This window comes from Hyperoodon ampullatus (assembly GCF_949752795.1).
Source record: "Hyperoodon ampullatus genome assembly, chromosome: 1".
NCBI lineage: Eukaryota > Metazoa > Chordata > Mammalia > Artiodactyla > Ziphiidae > Hyperoodon > Hyperoodon ampullatus.
In genome coordinates this window covers 183,392,875-183,417,705 of record NC_136914.1, presented here as the reverse complement: position 1 = coordinate 183,417,705, position 24,831 = coordinate 183,392,875, and the positions used below count along the sequence as shown (strand labels likewise).

At 37.9% G+C, this 24,831-nt stretch overlaps 1 protein-coding gene across 1 annotated transcript in view; it reads right to left on the bottom strand.

Moving 5' to 3' along the window:
• MARCHF8 (membrane associated ring-CH-type finger 8) overlaps positions 1-23,397 on the bottom strand; it is a gene marked incomplete at its 3' end in the record, with an annotated part of 105,649 nt that extends 82,252 nt beyond the window's left edge. Inside the window, exon 1 of the mRNA XM_079711769.1 lies at positions 23,278-23,397. The remainder of the gene's footprint in view (positions 1-23,277) is intronic.
• Positions 23,398-24,831: the final 1,434 nt, after the last annotated feature.

Sequence of the window (24,831 nt, the reverse complement as noted above, 5' to 3'; positions counted from 1 at the left end):
AAATGTGCCTGTAATAAGTACTTAATTACTGGTACTCTGAAAAGTGGATAATGTTATCCAGGACAAAAGTGCACCCTACTTCCTGGCAGAATTCATATTCAAATGGCCTCATGAGGAAACCATCTTCAACTGAGGTGCTCTGGACTCTCACAGATTAAATTTGAAAAAAAAAAAAAAAAAAGCTCACGATCAAAATTTACCATATACACGAAGAAATACATCTCTAAGAGTGACAATCAGCAGAAATAACCAATAACAGAAACAATATTTGAAGAGATAAGAGCTGAGAATTTTCAAAAATGGACAAAAAATCTGGATCAAGATTCAAGAAACACAATGTATAGCAACTAGTATAAACAAAAAGAACTAAACACCTAGACGCATTGTAGTAAACTGCAAAAGAAAGCCAAAGAAAAGATTTCAAAACAGCCAAAGAGAAAAAGAACAGATTACAATTAGATTTGACTAGAGAATTCTCACCAGTAACAACAAAAGCCAGAAGACAGTAGAATATTATCTTCAAAATACAGAGAAAATGTAGCTGTCATCTAGTATTGAATGTCCAGCAAAACCATACTTCAAGAATGAAGATGAAATAAAGAATAAAAAGTAGCAGAGACAGTTTATTGCCAGCATTCTTTCAATAAAGACACTCCGAAAAACTATGTCACAGAAAAGTAAAAAAAAAAAAAAAAAAAAAAATCTCAAAAAGGAGATCCGAGGTGACAGAAGGAATGATATGCAAGTATTGGTAAACATGGAAGTAAATAAATGTAAACAAACAATTCTCATGCCAAAAATAATATTAGTTTGCAATTCGTGGGTTTAAACAAGAAAAAAATTGAAATCTGAAAAACCAAAATGTTTAAGTGAGGGAGGAGTGGTCACTAGAGTTAAAATATTTTTAAGTATTTGTATTTCTTGGAGGGCAATTAAGATATTGATAACTTTCAGTTTTGTTAACTTAAAAGTCTATGGTATATGACCCAGCAATCCCACTACTGGGCATATACCCAGAGAAAACCACAATTCAAAAATACACATGTACCCCAATATTCACTGCAGCACTATTTACAATAGCCAGGTCATGGAAGCAACCTAAATGCCCATCGACAGACGAATGGGTAAAGAAGATGTGGTACATATATACAACAGAATATTACTCAGCCATAAAAAGGAACAAAATTGGATCATTTGTAGAGATGTGGATGGACCTAGAGACTGTCATACAGAGTGAAGAAAGTCAGAAAGAGAAAAACAAATATCGTATATTAATGCATATATGTGGAATCTAGAAAAACGGTACAGATGAACCGATTTGCAACACAGAAACAGAAACACAGATGTAGAGAACAAACGTATGGACACCAAGGGGGGAAAGTGGGGGGTGGAGGGTGGGGGGTGGTGGGGGTGCGATGAATTGGGAGATTGGGATTGACATCTATACACTAATATGTATAAAATAGATAACTAATAAGAACCTGCTGTATAAAAAAAAACTCACTAAAATTAAAAAAATAATAATTAAAAAAAAAGTCTATGGCAGTATCTCAAGAATAAACCATGAAAAAACTCCCAAATTAATACAGAGGGAAAGCATCATAAGAAAAAAATAACTGCAAAAACCTTATTTTTTTTTTAAAGGAGAACAGACAAGAAAAGAGAAAAAAAGGGACACATAAAAGTACAAACAGAAAATACAAAGAAAATGAACAGGCATCACTGCAAATACATCAATAATCATAATATACATAAATTAAAATTGCCAATTAAAAGACAGATTATTTTATAAAATATAAACAGTTCCAGTTATATACTGCTTAAGACATACACAATGAATAATAACACAAAAAGTTGAAAATGAAAGGATTAAAAATATTAAGTATTAATCAAAAGAAAACAGGAATAGCTCTAATAATAATAATAATAAATAGGTCTATTTCATCTGTTACCCACTGTGAGACGAAGTTGAGAAAACATGGTCTTAATGAATGGAAATCTCAACTGAGAAATGAAAATTATGAAACAGAACTAAACAGAAATCCTAGAACTGAAAAGAATGAAAACTTAATGGATGATCTTAACAGTAGATTGGAGATGATGAAAGAGTTAGAGAACTGGAAAACAGACCAATATAAATTATCCAAGCTGAAAAACAGAGGAAAAAAAAGATTGTAGAAGAATGAACACACTCTCACAAACCTGTGAGATAATACCAAGCAGTGTAACATATATATAATTGGAGATATAGATGGGAAAGAGAGTGAAATTGGAGCAGAAAAAGTATTTGAAGGTACAATAGCCAAAAACCTCCCAAATCTGATGAAAAACACTGACTTATAAATCCAAGAAACTCAGTGAACCGTAAGTAGGATCAATATAAACAGAACTGCACCTGAGCATCATAAACTGCTGAAAATCAAAAATGAAGAGAAAAATCTTGAAAGCACCTAGAAAGAAATAATAACAATGACAACAATAACAGTAACAACAATATGAATAACCACTTTCTGTCAGAAAAAAGAAGCCCAAAAGCAATAAAATGACATCTATAATGCTGAAAGAATTCCACATGCAGCAAAAATATTCTCCAAAAATTAAGCAAAATAAAGATGTCCAGATAAACAAAAACTAAGGAAATTCATTCCCAGCAAATGACACCTGATAAAAACTAGAATCTACAAAAAGAAATGAAGGGTACCAGAGATGGAAAATATGCGGGTAAAAGAAGAACTGTCTTTCATTTTCTCCTCAATTTCTTTAGAAGGTGCCGGCTATTTAATGCAGGAAGTGTAACATTAGGGTACAATTGTAGGGTTATGTAAAATATATGAAAACAATAGCACAATGAACGTGACGGAAATGGAATTATATTGTTGCAAGGTGCTTCTTTTTTAAAAGAATCAGTAAAATATTAACTCTAAGAGTAGGAAAGACTGGAAATAAGTTAAGGATGCATGCTGCAATTGCAAATGCAACCACTAAAAAAAAGTTATTAAATGGAACACGAAAAAAGTCAACAGAGTAAGGGAATAAAAGAGTAACAGATAAAGAAAAAAAGAAAGATCTAAACCCAACTACAGCCAGTTCTCAATGTGCACAGTTATGTTCTATAAAGTTGCCACGAACATGGAATTAGTGAATACAGAACCATTGCTCCTAGGGGAAATACAAGGTTAGGTTCTTGGGAGCCTCTGGTCCAACACTTTAGTAAACCATCAATACATAACATTGTTTTATGTTTGTTTCTGTTTAAAGACACCTTATTTAGCAAATATATTTTGTCCATCCATTAACATTGAACTCATGACCAACAGCACTTTAACTCCTGCCTGAAGGAGGCTTATCTAATAAATGCCTATTTTCTCTGTAAGGCATATTACAGCCTTCTTTACTTAGGAACACTAGACAGCACCTCAGCACTACGCTTAGGGGTAGTTTTAAACAGTGATATAATCCACAAAAAAGCACAAAAATGTGAAAAACATGGCACTGAATAGATCACAAAAAGGACACATGTTTACAGTATGAGAAATGACACAAGAAGGCAGAGTTTGACTTTTCAACCTCAGTTGGGAGCCTGCATACTAGATGACTCAAAAATCTCACTGTTCTGTGCATGTCCATGAATGACCTTAAGAGCATTGTGAGCACTGACATTAGGATCAGAATTAAGTTTTAGTGAGTAGGCAAATTTGCAGATATATAATCCATGAATAATGAGAATCAACTGTGTATCAGTAAGTATTCAATATATTACATATAAAGGGACCAAATATTCCAATTAAAAAGTAGAGATTGTCAGAATGGGGAGAAAGAAAAACAAAAAACACAAAAACCAAGACCCAACCATACCCTACAAGAGATACACTTTGAATATAAAGACACAGGTCTAAAGTAAAGAGAATGGAAAAAGAGAAACACAACTTTCCACAACTGACACAAGCTGAAATTTTAAAAGCCTGAATAGCCATATATCTATTAAACAAATTGAACTGGTTAGTATACCCTTCTGGGAAAAGAAAACTCAAAGCTCAGATGGTTTCACTGGTGAATTCTATCAAACAATAAGGAAGAGAACAATTCCCAGCTCATTTTAGATGCTCTGCATAAACCTATAAACAAAATTTTAAAAAATTACAAAAAACTACAAATCGTGAACATAGTTCATGAACCCAGATGAAAACATCCTTGGCGAACTAATGGAAAAATTGGCAACTTAAAAAAGAGTAATATATCATGACCAAGTGGGGTTTATCCCAAGAATATAAAGTTGGATTAACATCTCAAAGTCAGTGTCATGTAACATAATAACAGATGCAACAAAAGCACTTGCCAAAAATCAACATCCATTCTGAGCTTAAAAAATAAAAACCCTCAGCACACTAGAAACAGAGAAATTTCCTCAATCATATAAATCTACAGCAAATAACACACTTAATAGTGAAATCCTGAGGCCTTCCCCACTTGATTGGCAGCAAGACAAGAATGCCCACTCTTACCACTCGTATTCAACAACTGGACAGAAGGTCCTACCTAGCCAGTGTAATATGGCAAGGAAAAGAAACATAAGGCCTAAAAATTGGAAAGGAAGGTATAAAACTGTTTCTTTTCACAGAGTACATAATTACTAACACAGAAATTTCTAGGAAATCTAAATTAGTCTAGCCAGATTAATCTAAGTCAATTTAGCAAGGCTGCAGCATGCAAGGTCATTTCACAAAATCCAAATGTATTTCTACATAATAGCAACAAAATGAAAATGAAATTTTAAAAATTTATCTTAATGTCAAAGAGAAGATTAATTATGAATAATCTTAATGAAAGACATGCATGTCTCATATACTGAAACCTACAAAACACTGCTGAGAGAAATTAAATATCTAACTGCACGGAGACATACACCTTGTTTGTAATTTGGAAAATTCACTACTATAAAGATGTTGGTTCTGTCCAAATGAGAATTCCATTCATATTCCTACCAGATGTTTTTGTAGAAATTGGCCACTTGATTCTAAAACGTATAGGAAAATGAGAAGGATCTAAAACAGCCAAAACAATTTTCAAAAAGAATAAGTTGAAGAACTTACACTTCAAGACTTATTATAAAGCCACAGTAATCATCAAAGTATGGTCCTGGCCTAAGGACAGACAAACATATCAGAACAGAGAGTCCAGGAATAGACTCACACTTACATGGTCAACAGACTTTCAAAAGAGGCACCAAAGCAATTCAATAAGGAATGGAAATCCTTTTTAACAAATAGTGCTGGAGCAACTGGATATCCATGTAGAAAAAAAGATAAACTTTAACCCTTAATCTGACATCATGAACAAAAAATAATTTGAGATGTATCATAGATCTTTCTTTTAATTTTTCGATGCATTTATTTTGAAGAACAGTCTTCTGACTTCAAAACAGAAAAAGTTCCATGTTCTGAATTTTATTTTTAATATGTCGTTTTTCCAAGCCAGTTTCAAAGCAGCAAATTTTCATGAGACAGTAAACTTCAAAAGTTTTAGTTCAGTACACACATCTATTTTTTCCTTCCAGTCTTATTGAGATATAATTGACATACAGCACTGTGTAAGTTTAAGGTGTACAACATAATGATGTGACTTACATACATCATGAAATGATGACCACAATAAGTTTACTGAACATCCACCATCTCACACAGATAACAAGATTAAAGAATTAGAAAAATATATTTTTCCCGTGTGATGAGAACTCTTAGGATTTACTCTCTTAACAACTTTCATATATAACACAGAGGAGTGTTAACTGTATTTATCATGTTGTACATCACATCCCTAGTACTTAGTTATCTTACACATGAGTGTTTGTACCTTTTGACTATCTTCATCCAATTTCCCCCTGCCCCCGCCTCCAATAACAACAAATCTCATCTCTTTTTCTATGAGTTTGCTTGTTTTTGAAGTATAATTGACCTACAACCCTATGTTGGTTCCTGGTACCCAACATAGTGATTCAATATTTCTATACATTTCAAAATGATCACCATGATAAATGTAGTTGTCATCTGTCACCACACAAAGATATTATATAATCATTGATTATATCCCCCACACTATATATTTCATACCTGTGAGTCATTTATTTCGCAATTGAAAGTTTGTACCTCTTAATTTTAACCTAAAACCCAAAACTATAAAACTCCTAGAAATAAACATAGGAGAATATCTTTACACCCTGTGTGTAAACAAGGTGCAAAAGCACATGACAAAATTCAACATAAGGAGGGACACCAGAATGTCTCCCCGGGGTGTTGGATTAACATTGGTAGTATCAATACAAAATCACAGTTTTTAATATATATAAGTAAAAAATGCAGATATATCTGTGCATGTGCATGTGTGTCTTGCTCACACACACACAAACATATCCTAGCTCTGTCCACAGAAAGGGAGTAGAAGTAATGACACGCTAGTTGTACCCAACATGCACCCAGATCTTGTTCCCCACTAACAGGAACAAGGCTCCCTGGAGAAAAGCTGATTTGAGGGCTGAGGCACATAAAATGAGCCCAGAGCACCTTGTTGCACCAGAAAGCAAAAAAATGTTCAAAGAATTATGGTGACATATAAAAAGGAGACAGAAGCCAGCTTGAAAGGATTCACACTGACTAAGTCTGGGACAATTATCAAAATAATTAAGAGTAATGAATCATAGGCCACTAAATAAGAACAGATCTATGAATAATTCAAATAAATAATTAAATAAATAAACGGGGGTGGAGCTCTTCTTTACAGCAGAACACCAACTAATAAATACAGAAGGAAGTATGGAGTTGGAAAATCATCACTGGATGCTAAAACGTGTGGGTGAATATTCGATGAGGAACAGGATATTTATATAGTGTTAATAGTTATTAACTTCAAAGGGAAAATCTGTAACTTGGCAGTAGAGAAATCTGGCAAATATCAACTTCTCCAGGTGTCCAAAGTTATCACCGATACTGGAACAAACTAACGTCAGGTGGCTCCAAACTGTCTTGCACCAAGAACAATAAAAATCACTTTTGTGTTATTCCATCTACAATGTATAACCTGACTCTAACCAGGCGGAAACTTCAGACAAATGCAAATTGAGGGACATTCTAGGGAAAAAAACCCCAAAAAACTGGTCTACAGTCTTCAAAAATGTCAATATCAAGAATGACAAAGACAGGTTGAGGAATTATTCCAAATCAAAAGAGACTAAATAAACATGACAACCAAATTCAGCATGATTCTGGATTGGACACTGGACAGAGAAAACACAAGAGCAATAAAGGACATTATAGGGACAACTGTTGAAAATGCAATATGAACTGTGAGTTAGACAACAGTACTGTATTAATTATTAAATTTTACTATGCTCATATAACAGAATACCCCAGGTCTTAGGATATACACAACTTAGACTCAAATGAATCAGAAGAAAATGCATTTATATATGCATAGAGAGAGAGTGATAAAGCTAATGGGGTAAATTTATAACAATTGGTGAATCTTAGTAAAGGATATATGGTAACTCTTTGTACTCTTACACTCTTTCTCTAAATTTGAAATCATATCAAAATTAAAACACACATAAAGCAAAAGACGTAATCATAAAATTGGAACAGTGTTTCGCCAAACACAACAGAAAAGTTCACTTCCTTCAACATATGAATAAATTTTATAAAGGAATCAGAAGAAAAGCAGTAACACCCCAAAAGATTAATGGGAAAACAACATGTACGGCCAATTTGCAAAAGAGGCTAATGTACTTTTAAAGGAAAAAGAAAAACAGTAACAACAAAAAATCAACTTCATTAATAATTTAAACAGGCAAAGGAAGATAACAATGAGATGTCTTCCACCTGTCAAGTCAGTTATTTTCTTTTTTAAAACACTCAACATTGGCAAGAATGCCCTAAAATGGCCACTCAACACCCTGCTAGTGGGAATGTTAATTAGGAACTTTCAGCAATGCAGTTCAGCAATATAAGCCAAGAGCCTTAAAAATATCCACACCACTTCACCCAGTTCATGACACTGTCCTAAAGAAATCATCTGAACTGTGGATTCAAACATATGTCCAAAGTTACTCAGCAAAGGATATTTACAGTAGCAAAGTTCTTTAAAATAAGCTATATGTTAAGCAACAGGGAAATGGTTAAATAAATTGGGATATAACCATAAAATGCAACATGCAGTCCTTAAGAGTTGCTAAAAATGGAAAATGTCATGCAATGAATGTTAAGAGAATAAAACTTATAAAAACGGGCATTCAGGATGACCTTGATTAGATAAAAAACAATCAGTAAAGCCCAGAAAAAAGTACTAATAATGAAAATTGATTATTTGAAAATAAAACAAGGACTGTGAACATCTGTTCCAGTCTCGAGTTTATCTATGAGATCTCTCCTTGCCCACCCCTCACCACCTGCCCCCACCCAAGACAGAGCCACCATTCCTTACATGGTGGTATCATTTGCAATTACCTTGTCTCGCTTCCTCAGCACTCTGAGCATTTCTTGAGGTCGTGGCACCATCCCCAGATGCACTCATTAAACATTTGATGCTTCATATTTACAAATTCTTCCACCTCATTTCGTACATGTAAAAAGATTATTGACTCTAGCTACTAAAGTCACCTCAAAAATGAAATCTAAATTGAATAAGGAAGTTCACCAAGATGCAGTTTCTCTTTTCTTTGCTTCTTTCAAATAAAAACATTGAGGAGAAAAGAGCTTTCTTTTGAAACTCCAGACTCCCACGGCAGGCTTCAGACAACGTGAAGAATGAAGACATCACATACCTGATTAGTGTTGTATGCTAGGACCACCGGTGTCATTGTCATCTCAGTTTCATGTCAAACAACATTTGTTTTTAAGTCTAATCATTAGCTGCCACCAAAAAACACACCCATCTGCATGTTGCAGTGCTCAGCCACTACCCAGGGCCACACCTGACTCCAGCTCTGCCCTATTCCCCACTGATTCCACGTTCCACTTGGCAACTTTCCACCTAATTACCTGAGCAGAGCACAGTTAGGAGGAAGAGGCTGTGACCAAGGCTGGCAACATGGAGAAACCAGATGGGAGTAGGATGGCCACAACTGTGGCAGGGGGCTGGCTGAGACACATTCGTGAGTCAGTGGTTTTCAACCGGGGTAATTTTGCCCCCCAGGGGACTTTTGGAAATGTCTTAGAGGTATTTCCCGTTGCCAGAACTGTCGGGAGCCTACTGGCATCTAGTGTGAAGAGGCCAAGAAAGCTGCTAAGCATTCTAAAATGCACCAGACAGCCCCCACGACAAACTACCCACACCCAAATGTCAGCAGCGCTGCGGACCAGGACACAGAGTGCGTAAAGGAGACCTGAGGTATTTTAGGAAATAAACACACACACACACACACACACACACACACACACACACACACACAAAACCTCCTCAACCAGATGCTAAGGCAGGGTGAGATAATTGTTCCTTTGGACCAAAATTCTACCGCAGGAGCTGGGAACAAGAACATTATAATTTAATAAAAGTAATAAGAATACCTTTTTCTCCCCAACGGCTTGCTCTGCCACATATCATATATTTCTTCAAAGACTGCCTCACAGCAGAAACTGTAAGAAGATAATACTATCAAAATTGCCCAGACTGGTAAACATCTCCAGAGAAGTTGGCAATGTACCCACATAGTTGATGACAAATTTAGCTGCATATCTCAAGGACCTAAGAACCCAAACTCACAGTTCCAAGCTTAGCTTAAAAGAAAAGTGGCAAGCATTCAAATACCGTATGCTAACACATATATATGGAATCTAAAAAAAAAAAGGCTCTGAAGAACCTAGCGGCAGATGTAGAGAATGGACTTGAGGACACAGGGAGGGGGAAGGGTAAGCTGGGACGAAGTGAGAGAGTGGCATGGACATATATACACTACCAAATGTAAAATAGCTAGCTAGTGGGAAGCAGCCGCATAGCACAGGGAGATCAGCTCAGTGCTTTGTGACCACCTAGAGAGCCGGGATGGGGAGGGTGGGAGGCAGACGCAGGAGGAAGAGATGTGGGGATACATGTATATGTATAGCTGATTCACTTTGTTATACAGGAGAAACTAACACAACATTGTAAAGCAATTATACTCCAACAAAGACGTTAAAAAAAAATCAAAGATCATTCAAAAAGAAGAAAGTAATAGTGCTCCTTTCCCCACATGAATCATCAAAAACTACATAAGAGTTAAGAGAAGCAACATTTTCAAAACTGAGAACAAAAAGTACTCAGTCTGCACTTCAACCAAAAAAAATTGCAAATAAAAAGGAATTTATTATATGAATTGTCATTATTATAATTCAGTTAAAGTTAGTGACCTCTGTGCCACCTTACGATGTTTTTTCTTGATTATTTTAACAACTTTATCATGTCATGATTTCTACCCATGGGAGGCCAAAAAGTTAAGAGAAGTCATCCAGCACCATCACTGGCTGAGATTTAAGTAACCTCGACCTGACTCTGATATATCATTTGCCAGTCTGACCTTGACTTTTGTCCTTTCAGTGTTAGGAAGCATCCAGCACTTAAGGTGGCCCATTTCGATGTTGGACAGGAGTAACTGTTAAACACGGGTCCATTAGGCTGAGACAAGAGCACCACCCTTCCATCCACAGGCATTAGTTTTGCCCTCGATTAGAATTGCGTGAAACAAACTTAATTATTCTCAATATATCAGCAGTTAAAAGTTTCTGTAAAATTATCCTGCCCTCCCCACCCGAATCCTTTTTCTTCTCCTGGTTGTAAAATGTGTTCTCCTCATGAACTGTGTTATAACTAGCTCAATTATGATTCAATGAGACAAAAAACCAGAATGGAAGAAATAGAAGGAATCTTAGAGATCAACCAGTTCAAACTCAACCCTACTTTTATAAATGAGTAAAATAAGGCAGAAAGGGATGAAGCAAGGCTGCTTGGCAAAAGTCAAGCAGCTATTCAGGAAAGCTGGGAGTGGAACTCAGGTTTCCTAAATCTTAAATCTAATCTCTTAAGTCTAATCTCAAGTTGTATTAGATGCTGTTACTAATAGAATTGACAGTTTTTAAGTTTTATGATAAAATAGAAAAATATTTTCAGTTTTAATAAGTTAAAAACAACTCACATCATCACAATCACTTTATGAAGTAGTGTAACTGTGATCATCCACACTTTATGGATGAAGAAACCCGGGCCCAAGGTCATCAGTAAGCACTGAAGCTGGCTCCAGAGCCATATCCTTAACTGCTATGCAATCTGGGTAAGCACTAGAACATTCCTAACACTATCACAACTGAATTAACAAACTTAAGACTTTCAGTGATTCTTTAAATTTTTAATGCTTTGATATAATCTAATATAAAGATATCCTTCCTGAGAACATATTTAAATTAATTTTTAACAAATCAAGTTAAATTTAAAGATTGACAGTATGTAGCCTCCTGGCATAAAATAAAAGGTCATTTAAACTTAAAAATTAGGTTACAGTATTAAAGTATCATCTTCTACATCAACTACCCTAAAGAAATTCACCAAGAAGCAAACTAATCTTTCTGGGAGCAACATAGAAGGAACTCATTATGGCTTGCAGCTTTTTGAGAAACCTTAGCCAAGCAAAGCTTCATGCTCTCAATTATTTCCAAAGGCTCTTCCACATAAGATTGTGTGCCATGAACAATACAAGCACTGAGCAAATAACATATTCAATCTGCCTAATTCATACAAATGAAATAAAATATTAAGAAGTAATAAAGGTGTGGACTGAATACTTAGGTTTAGTTCCTCTTCCACTAAGACTCTATTAAAATGATAATAAAAGGATTTTTTAAAAAGAAGAAGCTTACACTTCTGGGAAGTTAATGTACTTTTCCCTATTTTTCCACTAAGGACAAGTAAAAACTCTGCACATTATAAGTAAAAATAATACAAGACTCTGAAAGGCAGAAAGAAGGAGGCATACCAGCTAGGGACCTCAGGATTCAAGGAATGACATGGTGTTCAATTTCCTGGGTTTTCTTTTTGCCTCATATAATCCAAACTTGGAGCTGAAGAATTGGCAAAGCCAGAAACACCAAGAAGTGTAAACAAACAAACAAAAAAGCCCCAAGAAAAACCTGCTCTTTCTAATAACCAAAGGAGTAGGAAAGGGTCAGCCTAGAAAGACAAAAAAAAAAAAAAAAGTAGACAACAATCACCCTACTCCAGCCAAATACCACAGAAAAAAAAACCTGTGGCCACACCCCTACCCATGCCAGCAAAGACCAAGGGTAGACTAGACATCTTCTCTCACCAAGATGTAACAAAGCATCCCAACATCCCCATCAGGACGGTATCAACGGAGGCTGAGTAGGTAGCTGGGACTTTCATCCCCGCCATTGCTGTGCCTTGGTTAAAAAAAAAAGGTCTCGTTAAAGGTATAAAGAAGAGCCAAAAGGAAATTTCAGAACTGAAAAATACAATTACCAAAATACAAAAACCAAGAGATGGGCTCAGCGGAATGGTGGGGACAGAAAAAAACCAGTGAACCAGAAGACAGACCAATAGAAACTACCCAATCTGAATGTCAAAGAGAAAAATAAACTGAAAAAGAAAAATGAACAGAGCCTCAGGCACCTGTGGGTCTATAACTAAAGATTTAACATTCATGTCATTGGAGAGAGCTGAGCTGAAAAAGTACTTGAAATAATGGCTGAAGATTCCCAAATTTGGCAAAAGATATATTTACAGACTCAAGATTCTGAGCAAACCTCAAACAGGATAAACTCAAAGAAATCCCCAGCAAGATAGGGAACAGTCAAACTTCTGAAAACTAAAGAAAAACATATATATCTTGAAAGCAGTGAGAGAGAAATAACACCTTACCTACAGAGGAAACATCATTTAAATGGCAGCAAATATTTCATGAAAAAATCAGGGAGGCCAGAAGGAAAGACACAACACCTTTCAAGGACTGAAAGAAAAGAACTGTCAACTCGGAACCTTATATCCAAAAAAAAAGAATACTTCATAAAGGAAGGTGAAATCAAGACATTTGAGATAAAAGTAAACTAAGAGGCTGTGTCACCAGCAGATGTACCCCCAAAGAGTGAAACGGCTACAGGAAGTTCTATAAACAGAAAAAAGAATCCTTAAAATATTAGCAAACAGAATTCAGCAAATATAAAAAGAATTATAAACCACGACAAAGTGAGGCTTATTCCAAGGATATAAGATTTTTTTTAATTTTTGAAAATTAATCAGGGGGAGGGATAAATTGGGAGATTGGGACTGACATATACACACTATAATATATAAAATAAATAACTAATAAGGACCTACTGTATATCACAGGGAACTCTACTCAGTACTCTGTAATGAACCTATATGGACAAAGAATCTAAAAGAGTGGATATATGTATAACTGATTCACTTTGCTGTACAGCAGAAAGTAACACAACATTGTAAATCAACTATACTCCAATAAAAATTTTTTAAAAACGAAAGTAATCAATGTAATCTACTATGTTGAGACTAATGAATAAAATCATATGATTCCAATGAACAAAGAAAAAGCATATGACAGAATTCAACACCCATTCACGATTTAAGAAAAAAACCTCTCAGAATAATAGGAATAAAAAAGAACATCCTTAACTTGAAAAACAGCACCTACAAAAAAAACCCCTACACCTAATATTATACTTAATGATAAGAAAACAATTGCTTTGCCCCTAAGACTGCGAAAAAGGCATGTTATTTACAACATAGTGCTGGAAGTTCTAGCCAATGCAGTAAGGCAAGAAAAGAAACAAAAGGCATGCAGCTTAGAAAGAAAGAAAACTGTACCTGTTTTCAGATGACACAGAAAGTCCCGAGGAATCTACAAAAAATACTCGCAGAATAAGTGAATTCAGCAAAGTTGTAGTATACAAGATAAACATACAAAAATTAGTCGTACTTCTAATACTAACAATGAAAACAAGTACACGGAAATTAAAAATACAACACCATTTACAATCATGAAAAAATACGGCATACTTAGGTGTAAATGTAACAAAGATCTTTTATGCTGAAAACTATAAAATGCTGATGAAAGAAGTTAGAGAATAAACTAATAAATTAAGATGCATACCTGTGTTCATGGACTGGAAGAGTCAACAAAGTAAAAATGTCTATTATTCTCTAATTAATACACAAGCTTAACAAGATTCTTGTCAAAATCTTTTAAAGACTTTTGTAGACATAGACAAGATTATTTTAAAATGCATATGGAAAGAGAAAATCTAAAACACTCTTTTTTTTTTTTTTTTTTTGCAGTACGCGGGCCTCTCACTGCTGTGGCCTCTCCCGTTGCGGAGCACAGGCTCCGGATGCGCAGGCTCAGTGGCCATGGCTCACGGGCCCAGCCGCTCCGCAGCATGTGGGATCTTCCCGGACCAGGGCATGAACCCGCATCCCCTGCATCGGCAGGCGGACTCTCAACCACTGCGCCACCAGGGAAGCCCCTAAAACACTCTTGAAAGAGAAGAGAATGGGAAGAATCAGTCTACTGATTTCAAGATTTGTTATAGAGCTACTATCAAAACTGTGTGATACTGGCAGAGAGACAGACATATAATTCAGTGGAACAGAACAGAGAACCCATGAATAGACCCACACAAATATGTCCAAATGATTTTTAATTAAGCAAGTCAGTGAAGGAAAGAGAACTTTTTAACAAATGGTGCCAGAGCAATAAGGGGGAAAAAAATGAACCTCAAATGAAGTTTCAACACCTTACACAAAAATTAACTCAAAATATTCATGAACTTAAATGTATAACCTAAAAGCTTTTAGGGGAGAAAAAGCATTAAAAAAAAAACTTTAGGATTTAGAGTTAGACAGAGTTCTTAAACTTGACACCAAAGGCTTGATTCCCAATTGGAAAAATTTATAAATTGAACTTCATAAATATAAAAAACTTTTGTTCTTCAAAGGGTGAAAAGATCAGCCACAGACTGGGAGAAAATATTTGCAAACCACATATCTGACAAAGGACTAGTATCTAAAATATATAAAGAACTCTCAGAAGTCAACAACGACAAAAATCCAATTAGTAATGGGCAAAAGACATGAAGACACTTTTGCTGAGAGAATATACAAGTGGCAAATAAACACATGAAAATATGTTCAACCTTACTAGCCATTAGGGAAATGCAAATTAAAATCACAATGAAGTTATCACTACATATGTACTAGAATGACTAAAATTAAAAATGGTGCCAACACCAAAATGTGGGCAAGGATAAGGAGAAATTGAACCATCCTTTCCATATTGGTAGAAATGTAAAATGGTACTCTGGAAAACACTTGGGCAATTTCCTAAAACATATCATGTGAATATCATACGGCCCAGCAACTCCAGGAGTTTTATAACCAGAGAAATGAAGTAATATGGTTACAGGAAAACATGCACACAAATGTTTGTAATAGCTTTATTCAACTGGATGTCCTTCGGCAGGTGAATGATTAAACAAATTATGGTACATTCATACCATAGAATACTATTCAGCAATATAAAAGGAATAAAAAAAGAACTATTTGGACATGAAACAACAATGATGAATCTCCAGAGAATTATGCTGAGTGAGAAAAGCCAATCCAAAAAGATCACATAATGTATAATTCCATTTATATAATATCCTTGAAAAGACAAAATTATAGAAATGGGAGAACAGATTAGTGGTTGCCAGGGGTTAAGAAGGCAGTGGGGGCAGGGAGAAGTGGGGGTAGTTATAAAAAAACAACATGAGGGGGACTTCCCTGGTGGTGCAGTGGTTAAGAATCCGCTTGCCAAAATGCAGGGGACACGGGTTTGAGCCCTGGTCCAGGAAGATCCCACATGCCGTGGAGCAACTAAGTCCGTGCGCCACAACTATCGAGCCTGTGCTCTAGAGCCCACAAGCCACAACTACTGAGCCTGCATGCCACAACTACTGAAGCCCACGCGCCTAGAGCTCTTGCTCCACAACAAGAGAAGCCACTGCAATGAGAAGCCCGTGCACCGCAATGAAGAGTAGCTCCCACTTACCACAACTAGAGAAAGCCCGCGTGCAGCAACAAAGACCCAACGCAGCCCAAAATTAATTAATTAATTAATTAATTGTTTTTAAAAAAGAACATGAGGGATCCTTGTGGTGACAGACATATTCTGCATCTTAACTATAAAAATGTCAATATCCTAGTTGTGATATTGTACTAAAATTTTGCAAGCTGTTAACTTTGGGGAAAACTGTATAAAGGTTAATGGGATCCCTCTACATTATTTCTTACAACTGTATATGAACCTACAGTTATCTCAAAATGAAAAATTAAAGAAAAAGGAAAAAAAAAGACATAAATCACAAGGCCACAAATGAAGAGAGATGGCACCCAAGCAGACAAAAAAGATTTCAACTGTTTTTTAAAGACAGAAAATATGGGAATACTAATTAATTTAGCAAAGTGGAGAAAGCCACAATAAAAAGTATGTGAAATAATAAATATACAAAATGAGCTAATTTGCCTATAGGATGCCAAAGAGCTCAGGTCTCAGGTTTTGAGTAGTAGTAAAATACTGGCTAAAAATAGAGAGAAAATTCTACAAATAAGACAACTAGTTCCTTGGCCACCTCTCCAACAGAAACCGCTACCAGAAGTGGGATGCTATCATAACAAAAACCTCAACAAGTTGCATTTTTCTTAGTCACCACTCTGTACGCAATGAAGAATTTCATATCAGAGAAGGAAAAGATGATGATCCACCTTATGCAGTAGAAAAATGGTTACAAAACCTGTTGATGGCTGTAACTCAGAAGGCAAATCACACACATGATGACTTTAAAACTGTATGGGGAAAAATTGGAAAATGAAACTTTACAGTGTAGGCTGGTTACTATTGGCTGTTTCTAGCAAAAATCAAAAATTTATTTGGTTACTGGTACTCTGAATTGACTGGAAGCAAATGGATTAAGAGTCTGCTAAGTTTCTGTAGGAAATGTATTGGCAGAAAAACAACAGGCCCAGATTTAGAATGTCTGTTCAAGACTTAAAAACAACCTCTGGGAGTCCAACCTTCTACAAACAGGCAAACTGCATGATACCCAGGACAGCATGGTTCCAGCATCAATTTTGGACACAGGGTGTGAGCAAACAAAATAATGGAAAAAGAAGAACCCTAAGGATGGTCCCTGGAGCCATGGAGAAAAAAGGATGTGACTGTTTCTCCCAGGGAACAAAATCAGAGTCCAATCAAGAAACATCCTTCCCTTCCAGGGAAGAGAACCTTCCTTTATATCTGTCCATAAACATTAAAGGACTGCTACAGAAGAGTAACTACTGTGTGTCTATGCTTCACCTTACAAATGCTACTGTTTACTAGTCATGTTGTGCCCTTATTATAATACTTTGGGGAGGAGGGTAATAAATAATGTGTTTTCTTAATTCATTTGAACAAGAAAGGCTTATCTGGACCTGATAAGATAGCCAGGCATCACTCAGAGATCCCATACAAGCATAACTTATTTTATTGCTCTTCATTTTACTGGGACTTAGCAGATATTGCATTTTTTACGAATTAAAGGTTTGTGGCAACCCTGCATTATGCAAGTCTATTGGCGCCATTTTTTCAATAGCATTTGCTCACTCTGTGTCCTCTGTGTCTCTGTGTCACACTTTGGTAATTCTTAAAGTAGTTTAAACTTTTTCCCTATTTTTGTATTTTTATGGTGATCTGTGATCAGTGTAATCTCTGATGTTACTATTTTAATTGTTTTAGATGCCATGAACCATGCCCATGTGAGATGGCAAACTTAATCAATAAAAGTTGTATATGTTCTGACTGCTCTACAAACCAGCTGTTTCTGTCTCTCTCCCTCTCTTCAAGCCTCCCTATTCCCTGAGACACACAATAGTGAAATTAGGCCAGTTAATAATCCTCAAGAGAAGGGATGGTTTAAATGAAACAAAGAGTCCTCTCACTTCAAATCAAAAGCTAGAAATGATTAAGCTTAAGGAGGAAGGCATGTTGAAAGCCAAGACTGGCTGAAAACTAGGCCTCTTGCACCAGTTAGCCAAGTTATGAAAGCAAAGGAAAAGTTCTTGAAGAATATTAAAAATGCCGCTCCAGTGAACACATGAATGATAAGAAAGTGAAATATCCTTATTACTGATATGGAGAAAGTCTTAGTGGTCTAGACAGAAGATCAAACCAGTCACAACATTTCCTTAAGCCAAAGCCTAATCCAGAGGAAGGCCCTAACTCTCTTCAATTTGATAAAGGCTGAGAAAGATCAGGAAGCTGTAGAAGTCTGAATCTAGCAGAGGCTGGTTCATGAGGTTTAAGGAAAGAAGGTGTCTCCATAACATCAAAGTGCAACGGGAAGCAGCAAGTGCTGATGTAGAAGCTGCAGCAAGTTACCCAAAAGATCTAGCTAAAATGATTAATGAGGTTGTTATACTAAACAACAGACTTTCAACGAAGATGAAACTGTGTTATATTGGAAGATGCCATCCAGGACTTTCATAGCTAGAGAGAAGTCAATGCCTGGTTTCAAAACTTCAAAGGACAGGCTCACTCTCTTATTAGGGACTAATGGAGCTGGTGACTTTAAGTTGAAGGTCATTTACAAAATTCTTAGGGTCCCTAAAAATTATGCTAAGTCTACTCTGCCTGCACTCTATAAATGGACCAACAAAGCCTGGGTGACAGCACATCTTTTCACAACATGTTACTAAATATTTTAAGCCCACTGTTGAAACCCAATGCCCAGAAAAAAAGATTCCTTTCAAAATATTACTGCTCACTGAAGATGCACTTTGTTACCCAAGAGCACTGAGTGAGATATACAATGAGATTACTGTATGGGTGTTTTCATGACCATTAACACATCCATTCTGCGGCCCATGGATCAAGGAGTAATTCTGACTTTCAAGTCTTATTATTTAAGAAATACATCTCAGAAGGCTGTAGCTGCCATAGATAGTGATTCCTCTGATACATCTGGGTAAAACTGAAAACCTTCTGGAAAGGATCTCATCATTCTAGATATCACTAAGAACATTCATGATTCATGGGAAGAGTTCCAAATATCAAAATTAAGTGGAATTTGGAAATTGATTCCAACCCTCATGGATGAGTTCTTAAGGGGTTCAAGACTTCAGTGGAAGAAGTAACTGCAGACGTGGTGGAAACAGCAAAAGAACAAGAATTAGAAGTAGAGCCTGAAGATGTGATTGAATTGCTGCAATTTCATGATAAAACTTTAGTGGATGAGTTGCTTTTACGGATGAGCAAAGAAAGTGGTTTCTTGAGATGCAATCTACTCCTGATGAAGATGCTGTTGAAGACTGCTGAAATGAAAACAAAGGATTTAAAATGTTACATACACTTAGTTGATAAAGCAGTGGCAAGGTTTGAGAGGACTGACTCCAACTTTGAAAGCAGTTCTACTGTGCGTGAAATTTATCAAACTGCACTGCATGCTACAGAGAAATGGCTCATGGAAGGAAGAGTCAATCAATATGGAAAACTTCACTGCTGGCTTACTTTAAGAAATTCCAACAACCACCCCAACCTTCACCCCACCCTGATCAGTTAGCAGCCATCAACATCAAGGCAAGACCCTCCATTAGGAAAAAGATGAGGACTCACTGAGGGCTCAGATGATGATAAGCACATTTTAAGGATAGAGTATTTTTAAATTAAGGTATGTACATTGTCTTTTTTAGACACAGTGCTACTGAACACTTAACAGATTACAGTATAGTATAAACATAACTTTTATGTGCACTGGGAAACCAAAAAAAATTGTGACTTGCTTTATCTCAATATTTGCTTTATTGCGTTGGTCTAGAACTGAACCCACAATATCTCCAAGGTATGCCTGTACTTTGAATTGAAGGCAATGGCTGGTTGTACAGGGGGTTAGCATGCCCTACATGTGGGAGGGAGAATGAAACAGTCTGGGGACCAGAATGGCCAACTGAAGCAGAGTCAATGCTACTTATCCACTACACTGGTCCCTGTTCCTGGGCAAATTAGAAGAATACATTTTCCAGCCTCCCTTGCAATTATGTTAGAGGTAAGGTGACTAATTCCTGACCAATATAATATGGTGAGAGTAATGTTAGCCACTTCCAGGCCTGGCCTTTAAAACCATTCATTGAGATCCTCCAGCTCTTCCACTGCCATCTTGGAAGCCAGATGGCATAGCTACATATGGAGGAGTTACATCCAACTTGTGTTAGACTTTGCAGGACAAAAATATTTTGTTGTTGCTATTGTGCTGTTGCCATAGCACAGCACAGTCCAGTGCTTTCAAAATTTTTTGTGCATATAAATCATCTTGTTCTGAGGCACACCTGGGATGTGGCCTGAGATTCCACATCTCTAACAAGCACCAAGATGATACCAACGTGAACAGTCTACGGAATACACCTTGAAAAGCAAGACTAATACACAGGGGGAGAACAGATGATTCTCTGGAGAAACCGAATGGACCATAGAAAAGGTCTCCCGTAGGAACTGAGCAGTAAGACTAGAGAATTCAGGCTCGCATTCACAGTGAATCAAAAACTACATGTAAACAATATTGTCAACTATTTTCAATCCAACGAAGTATATGCTTTGTAGAACTGAGAAGATGGATTCCCCTGCCCTTTCCTGCATCTCCCCACCTTTCTTTAAGCCTGTCTTCCTAATGCCACATTAACCCCCATGACCTGGATTAAATACCACCCCCTCCAGGAAGTTCTGCCATTCAATCTAATGACCAGATGGGCACTAATCCTCCTCTCAATTTCCGTAGCACTTCTATCCCTTCAAGACCCTCATCACTTTATCCCCAGATTGCATGTGATTTAACTCCTATCAGAATAAGCACCTGAAGAACTACAACACTGATCACATCAGCCTGGCTCAATGGCGGCGCTCAGGTTTTTTGTTTTTGTTGACTGTTAAATGAATACATGAATTAGAAAATTCAGGGATTTCAGAGTGAGCTGAGCAAAGAAATTAAATCAGGCCTAATTTTTTTAAAAAAATCCTCAAAACTGAAGAATTAAAAATTACACTCCCTGAAAAAATTTCAACATTGAAAATCTTCAAAATATAGCAAAGACAAAATTGATAAATAGTTAAAACTAAATGTTTATAGTGCATACACTGGTCATTTCCATACTCACAGGTGGCCAAAGCAAAAGGCCTAAGATTTTCCTGTAGGATTATTTACCATCAGAACAGTCCACTGCTTTAGAAAATGTCTTGAGTCAATCAGATAACTAAAGAATAAGTAGGATTGTAAAGTATCTTTTCTAGAAAAAAATAGTATACATTTCATGACTCAATTTGGTACTTTTAGAAATTTTGGCAACTTTTTTTTCTTTCAGTTATTTAAATTGTTTACCACCAAGAGTATAAACCTAAACATTATGTGATTATAGCAAAAAAGGAACTGCTACATGGCGGGGGGCAGGAGGGACCAAAGTGAAACAGAGCTGTTCTTCAAGAGCTAGACACTGCTACTGATAACAAAGAGTTTTGACTGGTTTAATGAATTCACTCCTGTCTATGCATCTATAATATCTTCCTGCAACTAATTTAAAGAAGACAAAAATGTTGGCGCTAGGGTTGCCAGATTTAGCAAATAAAAATACAGTCGGCCCAGTTAAATTTCGGATAAACAATGATTTTTTTGTTGTTGTTTTGTTTTGTTTTGTTTGCGGTACGCAGGCCTCTCACTGTTGTGGCCTCTCCCGTGGCGGAGCACAGGCTCCGGACGCGCAGGCTCAGCGGCCATGGCTCACGGGCCCAGCCACTCCGCGGCATGTGGGATCCTCCCGGACCGGGGCACGAACCCGTGTCCCCTGCAGCGGCAGGAGGACTCTCAACCACTGTGCCACCAGGGAAGCCCAACAATGACTTTTTAGTAAAGCATGCCCTATGCTTTATAGTAAAAACTTATTCACTGTTTATTAAAATTCAAATTTAACTGGGTGTCCTGTATTTTATCTGGCAACCCTAAGGGAAGCCAAAATCAATCCAATTTCCTCACTTTGTAGCAGAAACTGTGACCCCAAGAATGGAAGTGATTTACCTAAACCAAAGATCAAGGAAGTCAGTTTGCTTTCAAAAGAGAAAACATATTTCACTAGGTCACCTTGGGTTCCACTCATGGTCCACTCGACCTCTGATTTTCACACACCTCACAGAAGCACCAAGCAGACAAGCTGTCAAAGGATATGGTTTTCCTCTTTTAATATCAAACTGTGAGTTTCAGTAAACTTACCGACTCTAGTCTTCAAAAACAACAAATGAGGAAACTATGTATTCTCTTAACTTAAAAAAAAAAAATCCTCCTGATAATCTTTTTGCCTACACACCATCACCTCAGATTCTGTTTATGTCCACTCACTACATAAAACAGAACCTCCTTTTCTCCCAAACCTAGTTCTCTCAGGGGTATGGGAGCCGGGGAGGGGGAAGGAAGAGAGTACGGCAGATAAAGATTCTGATTTTGACAAATTCGGCTTCCAAACAAGGTTTTAAGAAAAAGGGTTCCGTTGCATTTTTAAAAGCCTGGGGGGAGAAAAAAAAGTAACATAAACCATTATGACTTTCTCTAAGTTTTCTATTAAAAACTTCACCCTAGTGAACAAGAATCCAAATCGTGTCAGGTGAAAAACTGAAAGAAAGTCAAACAGAAACTCATCAATTAAAAGATAAAATATCTACCTATGCTTTCCCTCTGGCAGCTTCCAATGTATACAGGCCTCTCTCGAGATCACACACGTCGGAAGGGTAAGATCCTCAGAAATCACCTAGTCCATCCTTTCATTTTACAGATGTGGAAACTCAGGCCAAGGGGAGGGCTGACTTGCCCAAGGTCTCACAGCCCGTCGGGGGCAGGACTTCAACTGGGACTCCACGCTGGCAGCCCCGGGCCCTCAGCGCCCGATGGCTCCTGCGGCCCCCGGCTCGGCCCGGCCCAAGGGCAGCCTCGAAAACCGGGGCGGAAGAGCCCACGGCCCGGGGTCGCTGCCGCCTTTCGGCCGGCTAGGCGCCTGGGCCCCGGCCCAAGGCGGTGCGAGGCCCGGGCCTCGACGGCCGCCCCCGACCCGCCCACCTGTCGCGGACCGCACAACGGGCAGCCACACCCCCTGCCAGGGCCGGGGGCTCGGCCGGCCTCGACGGCGGCCAGCAGCGGCGGCTCCGCGCGGCGCGGGGTACGCCAGACCCGAGGCCGCAGGAGTTACCTCAGGTGGGCGCTGAGCTCGCGGCGGGGAAACCCCCGCCCGCCTTGGGCATGCCGGAGACGCGGACGCGGCAGGGAGGCAGCTCGGCCACCGATAAGCCTGTTTACAACCCTCCGCGGGAGGACGCCGACTGGTCTGTCACGTGACGCACACGTCACGTGCTCGACCTGGGTGGGGCAGAGGCGTTGCCCAGCGACGACGGCGCTCTGGGGGCGGGCGTCGGCGTCGGCGCGGTCTTTCCGCTCTCCCACCTCATGGGCTGCTGTGCAGAGTCGACAGCCGGCGCGCCCTGATCAACCCGGGCGAGGAAGAGGAAAGACCCACCACCGGCTTCGTCCTTTAGTGACCCCTGAGCCTAACCGCATGTATGATTCTTGTTTTGGAAGGGGGAGGGAATTCGGTCCGGCATTATGATGTTGAACTTGAAAAGAGAAATGGAAAATGCTTCTTTACCCAAAGCTAGAAAACAAAGGGAGAGCAGAGGAATAAGCGATAATGGTTTGATTTGCCTTAATGAACACTTTTGTTTACTTTTGCTCCCTTATGTGAGTGAAGGTCCACAGCCTACCATCCTCCCCATCAGAAAAGCTGTGAAGAGGGCTTATGGGACTTCCAATTTTTATTTTAAATTATATTTTATTATCATTTCCATGATTAGTCTTTGTATGTGTAAATACAAACATATCTAAGTAAATATTTGATTTGGCATTAAGCTTTTGTCCACATCAAACTACACTCTACCAAGTGTAGTTTTCCTAGATCAAACTTTGTAGAAGTAAAGTCTCAGCCACTGACAGTTTCTCCCATAATATTCATTATAAACTGTGTAATAAGTAATTTGTATTATTTCTTACTAAATTCATGAGTGAATTGGGAGCAAATACCTGCAAATATGCCAGTTGGTATGTTGTCCTGCTGTGATCTATTGGGTAATCACATTCCACCATACATTTCTGATCACTTTGCATACTTAGCTATCTATGAGTACATTGACAGGGTCAAAACAGTGGACTCAAAATATCCTCCAGGTCAATAGGACAAGGTCAAATATCCTCCTCATTTCTTTTTTTTTTTTTTTACATCTTTATTGGAGTATAATTGCTTAACAATGGTGTGTTAGTTTCTGCTTTATAACAAAGTGAATCAGTTATACATATACATATGTTCCCATATCCCCTCCCTCTTGCGTCTCCCTCCCACCCTCCCTATCCCACCCCTCCAGGCGGTCACAAAGCACCGAGCTGATCTCCCTGCCTCTTCATTTCTATAACACACCTAGAATGAAGCACTACAAAGAGTACAAAATATAGTGATGGATCTTCGGCAATATTCATTTTTTACTATGGAAAATAGGTTACAAGGCCAGTTGCCACAACCTGGTTGACCTTTTCTGCTGCCTCTGGCAACAGATGTTCCACAAAGGCAGGAACAGTATCCTCCATTGGTATTCCTTATCTGGGAAGGAGAGAAAGTTGGCTGATCTGTGCATATGGAATCCTGCCATCCTTCGGTAGGAAGTGGCAAAGAACTTTTGTAGATCCAGAAGGATCTGTG